The sequence below is a fragment of the Sphaeroforma arctica genome (genome assembly GCF_001186125.1).
Source record: "Sphaeroforma arctica JP610 unplaced genomic scaffold supercont1.32, whole genome shotgun sequence".
In the NCBI taxonomy this organism is placed as follows: domain Eukaryota; class Ichthyosporea; order Ichthyophonida; genus Sphaeroforma; species Sphaeroforma arctica.
Window position 1 is genome coordinate 65,356 of NW_014040526.1, and position 9,108 is coordinate 74,463.

Genomic DNA, 9,108 nt, shown 5'->3' on the forward strand with positions numbered 1-9,108 from the left:
AAGCTAGTCCTTAAGAGACAAGCTAGTAGTCATAAGTTAAGATTATGACAAAAAAAGACAATGCTCCTTCTAAAAAGCGTAGAGCTGAAAAGAAGAAGATGGAGAGAGAAGCCGCTAGCGCTGCCGTAAGAGTAATCGCCGCCGCTGCCGATGCGTTTAACCGCACAGTAGCCGAAGCACTTGCTCCGACAATAATAGTCAATAGGACAATGCTTCAGATAAGGATGTAGCCACTCCGATTAAGGAGACTACTCCCACTAACACAGCCCGAGGGCCAACTATTGCCTCAACTTCAAAGCTGGCATTTACGAAGCCAAGAAGTGAGACAAGGGACACGTCTCAAGACGACCCAACCAATTCTTTTGACGAAACTCAGAAATAAAAGTTCCCGATTATAAGGGAGTCTCCAATTATAGAGGACAAGGACAAATCTCAGAAGGAACCTATAACGGAACCAGAAGATGAGGTAAGCTCAAGTAGCAAACCCAAATCTACATCCGGGATTATTAAGCCAGCACGCATAAGTAAGTTAATTACTGAAAACACTGATCTTAAGAATCAGATAGCCATCCTTATTAAAAACTTGATTGTTGAACATGTAGATCGATTGTATAGATCAGGAAAACATACACAGCACTTACGCGAGCATGTTTCTCCGGACATTACTGAAGCCCTACAGAAATGGACAGAACGTCGACAGGCAACTACGCCCGAAGAGCGTAAAGACTCGAGCGCTACACCTGTGTCATATGAGCCAGATGTGCTCAGCGTATCTACACTTTATGAGGTACTACCACCAGAATTTCATACTAATTATTCGCCTGTTCTGACACCCGGCCGTGAGTCACCCGACCTTAAAGGTATTATAGACGCAGAGGCAGGTAGAAATACTCCACCACCTTTACCCAATTAGGATGACAATCGTCGGAAACCAGTTAAGACTGGGTATGTTATCCAGACACATGAATCAAACAAAATTATATTACCAACCCCTATCCGACGGATTGAGCACCGAAAGGCCTCGACCATGGATTTTACAAGGGGTAATAAACACCCCCGTAAACGTGTTAACGAAGTCGAATATAATCGCTTCGATCGCACAGCATTGCATCAGCCCGCAGAGGATTTCCACTCTGACGAGGTGACCGAACTTAACAAATCGATCGACGATTACACCATTAAAATGAAAATCGCCCACGATGCGCATCATGCTGATGATGTCTCATATTTTGCTAATATGATTGCGATTAAGCAAAAGCGCATCGATCAGCTACTTCAGGCCCAACGTGGACAAGACCACAGGGATAACCAGAAGTACAAAGGACAGATCAGTCGACTTAAGTCGAACTGGGATGCCAACAGCAAGCAGGACGAGTTTATAAACAACCATGACCTCGACAAGCTAACCCGTACGCTTAATGCGTTTACGGTCATGCTGGAGATGAATGATATCGCTCCCCAGCAATGGGTCTCCGCTTTATTACAGACGTTTGATCCTACAGGTACAAGTTACTTGATCCTGCAGCGACACCAGCATGAGCACGACACTTGTTGTGACTGGCCAGCTGTGTGTTGGTTGGTTACATCCTTATTATGTAAGGATATGCGTAACCCAGGACTGAGTTCAATTTTAACTGAACCAGTTGAGAACACGCCCATTCAGAGTTGTATTCTAAAGTTAGATGCTGACCTGAAATGTCCAGATATAACAAAGGACAAGGCAAAGTGATGGTACGAGTTCCTGGTTATGCACGTGTTCTGTAAGAACATAGGGAATAACGACCGTGAGAGCCTGTACACCGAGTTGCGACGTAAACACGCTACTGAGGCTCGAGACAAGGGACATGAAACAAAGTTTCATATATCCAGACTTACGTGGGAACAGTTTTATGATACTGTATCCACTCTTTTCCCCGCACACCGAGTAACCTCGAAGGGAAAGCCGGTAAATAAGAAACCGCGCGAGCTTGCTGATCAAGGATACCTCTCACGCCAGGCGTCAGATGATAAACCTCGTCAGACGCGTCCTCACCAGACACGTGCTCGCGACTCCACTCATCAATCAACGCGACCCAATAAACGGGCACGCGCGGAGGCGAAGGATAAGGAACCTTCATTTCAGGAGATTAAGAAATGTGCCGACGCACATTGTGGGTATGCCATCTGCCAATTGACCCCTAACGGTTATTGAAATGGCAGACATGCACCCACACGTACACACTTTCTTACTAAGTGTGACAAGTGTGAGAAAAAACCAATGGCTATCACGCCAAGTCTTGTGACAAAATGCCCGACATTAAATAGGAGTGAAAGTACTACCAGGTACACTCGTTACAAAGGAAAAACAACGACTATTTAGACGAGCGTATAATAATACCTGTATATTGCAACGGAAATAAAGTCCTTGCATTGATTGATCCTGGTTCAGAAATTTCATTCATATCCGACCGCTTTGCATTAATGAAAGACATTGAAAGGCGCACTCAAACAACTCAGCTCATTTTAGCTGATGATAAAACTTCTAAGTGTGATACCATGGCCACAGATGTTATAATCTCCCTGGTCGATGATAGGAGTACCACTACCCAAGCTGTGATAGTTAAGATGTCATATAAGTACGACATTATAGTCGGAATGAGCGATTTACCCACTATAGGTATAACCGTAACTGGTCTACCAAATAACATAAATCCATTAAAGGATCAGTCAGACGATAACTGTCTGAATCCATATAAGCCCCCGTCAGACAAAATCAAGGCAACAATACCTGACTTTGCGGACAAAATCATGGATCTGATTTTAGTAAATAAGATAAAGATCACAGATTGGGCAAAATTCCGTTTTAACGACGGGTATGTCAGCCTTGACTTAACCAAGGTGGACTTTATACGGTTAAAGTGTCCCTCAAGGAACTATGTATCCTGGAGACACGAGGCTGTGGGAAAAGAACAAGTTGAGAAATGGCTAGCAGATGAAGTGATAGAAATTAACTATCAACAGACGCCAGTTAACTTGGCACTGCTAGCCGTAGACCAACATAACTCTGACGGATCGTTTAAGAAAGTCAGAGTATGTTTAGATATGAGTCCAATAAATAAATTATTGCCGACTCATAGCTTTCACATACCTCGTATTAACGAGCTGCTGCAAAAGATGGAAGGTGCTACAGTATTTACAACTATAGACCTTACACAAGGATACCATCAAATGTAGGTATATGAACCACATCGTTTAGTTTTACGTGGAGAGGTAAACAATACAGGTTCAGAGGTGCACCTTTCGGGTCACACTTTTTACCAGCATTCTTCTAACAAGTAATGGAAGAAATGTTTGCAGACATGCCTAACGTGCAAGTCTACATAGATGACATAGTCATCTTTTCCAAAACTAATGGCGAACATGCCGCATTAGTCAGACGAGTCCTTAAGAGACTCAACGAACAAAACTTGAAGATTAATGAGAGAAAATGTCACCTAGCCACGAGCGAAATTCAGCTCTTAGGCTACCGAATATCTGGGGAAGATATTAAAATCGACCCTGGTAAAGGAGAACACCTGTTAGATTGACGAACACCGATGACAGGAAGAGATGTGAACAGCATGTGTTGGTTTGTAAACTTCTTTACAGATGGAGTACCACACTTGGCTGACTACCTTAAACCTTTTGGACACTTAAGATGTCATAAAGGCAAACTAGAAGACTTGTGGACTAAAGAGTGTGATGACGCATTTAAAACGCTCAAACACGCAGTCCAGCAAGCCCCTGTTGTACAAGGACCAGTCGATGGCGTGCCGTTTGAAATAGCAATGGACGCCTCCGACTTAGCCTTAGGAGGTGTATTATATCAGGTTATAGATAACAAACCTAGATATATACAATTATTTAGTCGAGCAATGAATGCTTCACAGTTGAAATACCTAACTGTTAAACAAGAGCTATTAGCCATAGTGGCAGCTCTAACACACTTCCGAGATTACTTATACGGAGCAGCATTTACGCTGATGTGTGATCAGAAATATCTTCAATATATGAAAGAGATGAAACCCGACTCACAATTACCAAGTCGCTGGCATGATACAATATCAAAGTTTAATTTTGATATAAAACATCTGCCAGGAATACATAACCATTTACCGGATATGTTATCACGCTGCGTACCGGACTTTAATAAATCCGTACGTGAGATACTAGCCACTGATTAGAAATGTAACCCCAGGTGGTTTGAACTGACTCAAAAGATATTTGGGCCACATAATATAGATATGTTTGCTGCACATCATAATGCCCAACTATCGAATTACAGGACGTTGAATCATCCTTTGGGAGACGCCTTTCAAATAGACCTCTCCAAACATAATGCGTGGGCTAATCCACCATGGCAGTTAATTGCCCAGCTACTAAATTATGATCATACACACAAAGCTACCATCACGTTGTGTTGCCCATTACGGAGTAACGATCCATGGCTCAATACATTAATAAGCATGATACAATGCGAGCCAATATATTTAGATAGGGAAGTAGATACCTTCCTATATCGGGGTACCCGAGCCGTCCAGAAGACGCCCTGGAGCTAAGTCTGGAAACACTACAGACTTAGAGACCACGCAAGTGGATTCTCAACACCCTACCTTTATTCTGAAGGAGCAGAATGATAAAAACATTCTTGTATGGCTGACGCAAAACCATAAGCTGAAGCACCAGAACGTAGTAGATGCACTTAAAGATGCTAAGCGAAATGGGATCGCGCACCCTAAGCTGGCAACTTTAGTTGACAGAGTATATCAGTCATGTGCAGACTATGATCTCAACCAGATTAAGCGCTATGGGTTCGCACCGCTTAAGAGTGTGACTGAAGATGTTTCATGGCGCAGGGCCATCATTGATCTGGTTGACCTGCCTACGTCCGAGCACACAGGCGACCGTTACGGATGCCACTTCTTTGATATGGCTTCACAGTATAACTTGCTCTATCCGTTAAAGGACAAGAGTACGCAGATCGTGGCAGAATTATGTTGCCAAGTCTTTGCTGACCACGGGTGGTCAGGTATAATGTGTACTGATAACGGTAGCGAGTTCTGCGATGACATAATGGAATCGCTAGTACTCGTATCAGGCATGTGCCATAAAAAGGGTGTACCATATAAACCTCAAACGCAAGACGCGAATGAAACGCGCTATAGAAGACTTAAGTTCTTCTTACGTACTGCATTAACGGATGATGCAGATGATTGGCCGTACCACTTTAAGTGGGTACAAACACAGATGAACGAGTGTGCTGATCCAGTTACAGGTACAACACCCGCTCACTATTTTCGGGGCAGATATAGTGAGTTACAAATACTTTTTAACAAGGACGAACCTAGTCACCATGAGTTACCATAGTTAGAGAAGGTACAACGTATTTATAACATTGTATATCCTTACTGGCGAGAACCACGCAATATTGCTATATTAAAAAGGAAAAATAGATGGAATGCTACCAAAAACATAGCAGAGTATCAGGTTGGAGACAGAGTTAACATCCGTCAACGTAATTCCGATGCTACTGTATTAACATCTAAATGGATAGGACCATATATAATCTCTGTAGCTGACGTTAAAAGTGGAACATATGAGGTAAATAACCCCGATGGTTCTAGTGCGCTTAATATAGGCACTAGTCGGATTCAGACTACCGAGATTATTATCGCAAGAAGACATGACTCGAATGCCCCTCTTGATCGTTCTGAATTTTAAGACATTATATGGAGAACGGATAAGGGAGGTTATACATACTATCGTACACGCTTTATAGACGGTACAATCGCTGAGTTGACTTCAGATGCTTTCGATAATCAAGACTATTTAAAAGCCTTTAATCGAAAATGGCGTAAACGCCTGCATAAGCCACAAGCTGAATAAGAAAGCATGTTTCCGAAGGCACGGAAGTTAAAACTTACCCGCCCAGAGCATTTATCCCGAGCTTTAATGCTCACCCTTCATATGGGCTTAAGACACTGAAGAGTAAGAAATGTCCAGTCGACCACCACGGACCTACTGGACCTAAGCCCAAAACTCACAGGGTAACCGAGAACGCTTAACTTTTCCGCCTGAGAAATTAACTATACATTATGCTACTTAATGTTATCGACCCGTTTTTCCTTTCTCGCTTTTTGACCCATAATCAGCTTGAGTGAGCAACTTGCTTCTCCTGGGTCACAAAGCTGGGTGGGGGCTGTGTATTAGCCAGGCCTCCACATTAGACTCTATGTTATAAACGTACTCTTAAGCAGTACGTAAACTATAAATGTACTCTTAATAGTACGAGGAATTTAAGTTTCCTAAACGGTTTTTAACGGTTTTATTAATTAATACCTTTTCCATTTTACATATAAGATATTTGGACAAGGCCATTAAAAGACCCCAGTAAAATACCAAACATAAGATTTGGTCTAGTTCTATTAATAGAACTATATTTACTTTCCAAATCTATTTATATCTGAATATTTCGGTAGCGAGGTGGCTCAACCGAACGTAGGTTTCTAAGGACTATTAGCGTTGCTTAGTTTATCCTCCGTTCAGCCAACCAGATGTGCCAGTCTGATGAAGGCTAAGTCAATAATTCTTCATAAGTGGCAAGTTATTGATTAATGCAATAACTATGGACATCAAGAGTATTTTTCTTTTTTCTTTTCTTTTTTTCTAAAGATAGGATTTTACGAGTCTCTCGGATTCGCCCCAACGAAACATGCCATAGTTTCTAATAGAGCGACAGCGAAACACTAAATAAAATCCCTTCGGCGAAAACAGTACTGAGAGGATTTTATATAGGCAATGTCTCAGCCTCACAATCCCTCAGAGTATTGCTGTTTTCACGATGCATACCTAACTTTACCAAAAGACTCATTTCGTTTATTTACTTCGAATTTCACGATACTTAGACTTAACCTCGGCGTTTAATTACTCTAAGGCGTTAATATCGCCTTGATAGACCGAATCTTACAAACCAAGTATCCAAGATGTCGAACGAGTATTAATAGAGCATTTCGGGGCGGCTAGCTACCTTTTTGGCCCTGGATATACGGTAGACCTGCATGCGAAAGCAATGGAGTTGAGTGATGTATCAGAGAGACTCGCGTGGCATCGAGCAGTCATGATGACGGAGTTAGCAGAATTCGCCGTGGGAAGAATTATATATATTATGGAATCGGAATTGAACCCTCAAGGACGTGGCACTCGGGCTTCACAGGCGGCCCCGATGAAATCCAGCAAGTTGTATACAGCAATGACAGGTTTATCATCTTTACAGGCGTATGAAGCAAATAAGAAACTCATGGATCAAACGCAGAAAAAACTACACAGAAACATCCATCAGCAGACCAAAGGGTAGTAGTGCTTTTGTGGATAAGTGGGGCTTTAAAGGGCCGACCAGCCAACCAGATTTTGATAGGCGGAGATGGAGTGGAATTTTATGCGAATGAGGAGGAGGCGGTAGACACGCTGAGAGCGTGCCTACAAGCAGAAAAACCGTTAATCGACCTACAGAAACGTGAAGCGGTTAAATATGTGGCAGCAATGGATAAGAAGAACGAGGACAGAGTGAGGAGACGGCGTACGTGAGGAGCGAGAAGCGAGACGAAGGATAAGGAGCTCATGAGACAGCAAGAAAATTCGGGTGATCTACGGACACAACTTGGAGTCGCAGTCGCCACCGCAGTCAGTTACCAAGGCACATGAGTCAGAGCAGGAGCCGTTCGCCAGTGAATGAAAAAGGGCGCTCACCGAATTTTTAGTGTTTCCAGATTTGCACTAAGCCGTACCACGGGTAGCAAAGCGGAGCGTTTGAATAGAGAGCGGGAATTGGACCAGACGGAATGAGCAAAAGACAAACTATTCAGGTTGAGTGACTCAGCACCGGATGTGGAAATAATAAATGTGTTTTTAGAGGAAGCGAGAGAGTCACAGGTTACACTCAAGCCACAGGGAGGCCCTTGGAAATGGAGCGGAAATGAGTGGATCATTCAGGATAGAGATAATGTATTAGATTCAACACGCAAGGAAGTAATGTATATGGATGACTTCATCTTCAGCGCAGCAGGACGTTGGAGACCGACCACAAAAACCAGACGCTTATACATTTTCCTGAATAGAGAGAACTTGTGGTTCCCTAAGAGTAGGATGTATAACATCAATGGGTTATATTTACCACGTTATGGGGATCATAAAGGGCAACAGAAGCTGAGACATCCAGTGAATCAGTGGGGATACAGGGACAGAGATTTCCATCAACGACGAGCACCGTATGATACACCCAGGGAGATAGACAGCACAACCACACAAGTAGTACCATGGGCAGCAATAGACGAAAATCTAAGACAAGACGCGGCGCGAGAAGGAAATTTTGCAGCACAGGCAATGTTACACGCAGTCACAAAGAACACAAATTTACGGACAACACTGACTTATATGTATAACAGAGACGCAGCGCCGTTAGTCAAAGCGCTCAAGGAATTTAGGCGACATGACGAACGTTTATTAACGGAGCTTTTCCATTCGCAAATATAGTTATCCTACTAGATGCATACGAAATGTTTGAGCCGGGGGGAGCAGCAGCCCATGCAGCAAACTTGGCAGCAGCATTTAAGGGAGAGCAGCAATCAAATTTTGGAGATAGGGATAGAGTTCGAACACCAGAATCGAGACAGGGATCGTCGAAGCGTAAGTAGAGAATATAATAGGAATAGCAGGGGGACCAGTATGATACCAAACCGAGACCAATCGTACAGTGGAAGAGGCAGGTCACAATCACCGGGTTTCAGAGCACCCACGTGCAACAGATGTTTATTACGCCACATGGGATCGGCGTGTTCTCTATACCATATACGTCACAAACCAGAACACTACCAGAACGCGTGTCCACAAGCTCAGTTCGTTTCTGGCAACACACAGGGGGAAACAGCGGCGGCAGCGATACCAGCAAGCAGGGGCAACGAATGAGCGTCCAGTGTAGGCGGCAGACGAGCAGCAGCAGCAGTAGCAACTGTATAAATACGGCCTCCGGTCAGTCTAAAATATCAAGATCAAATGAGATAACACATTGGTTTTTATTTGTATGTAAAATATTTA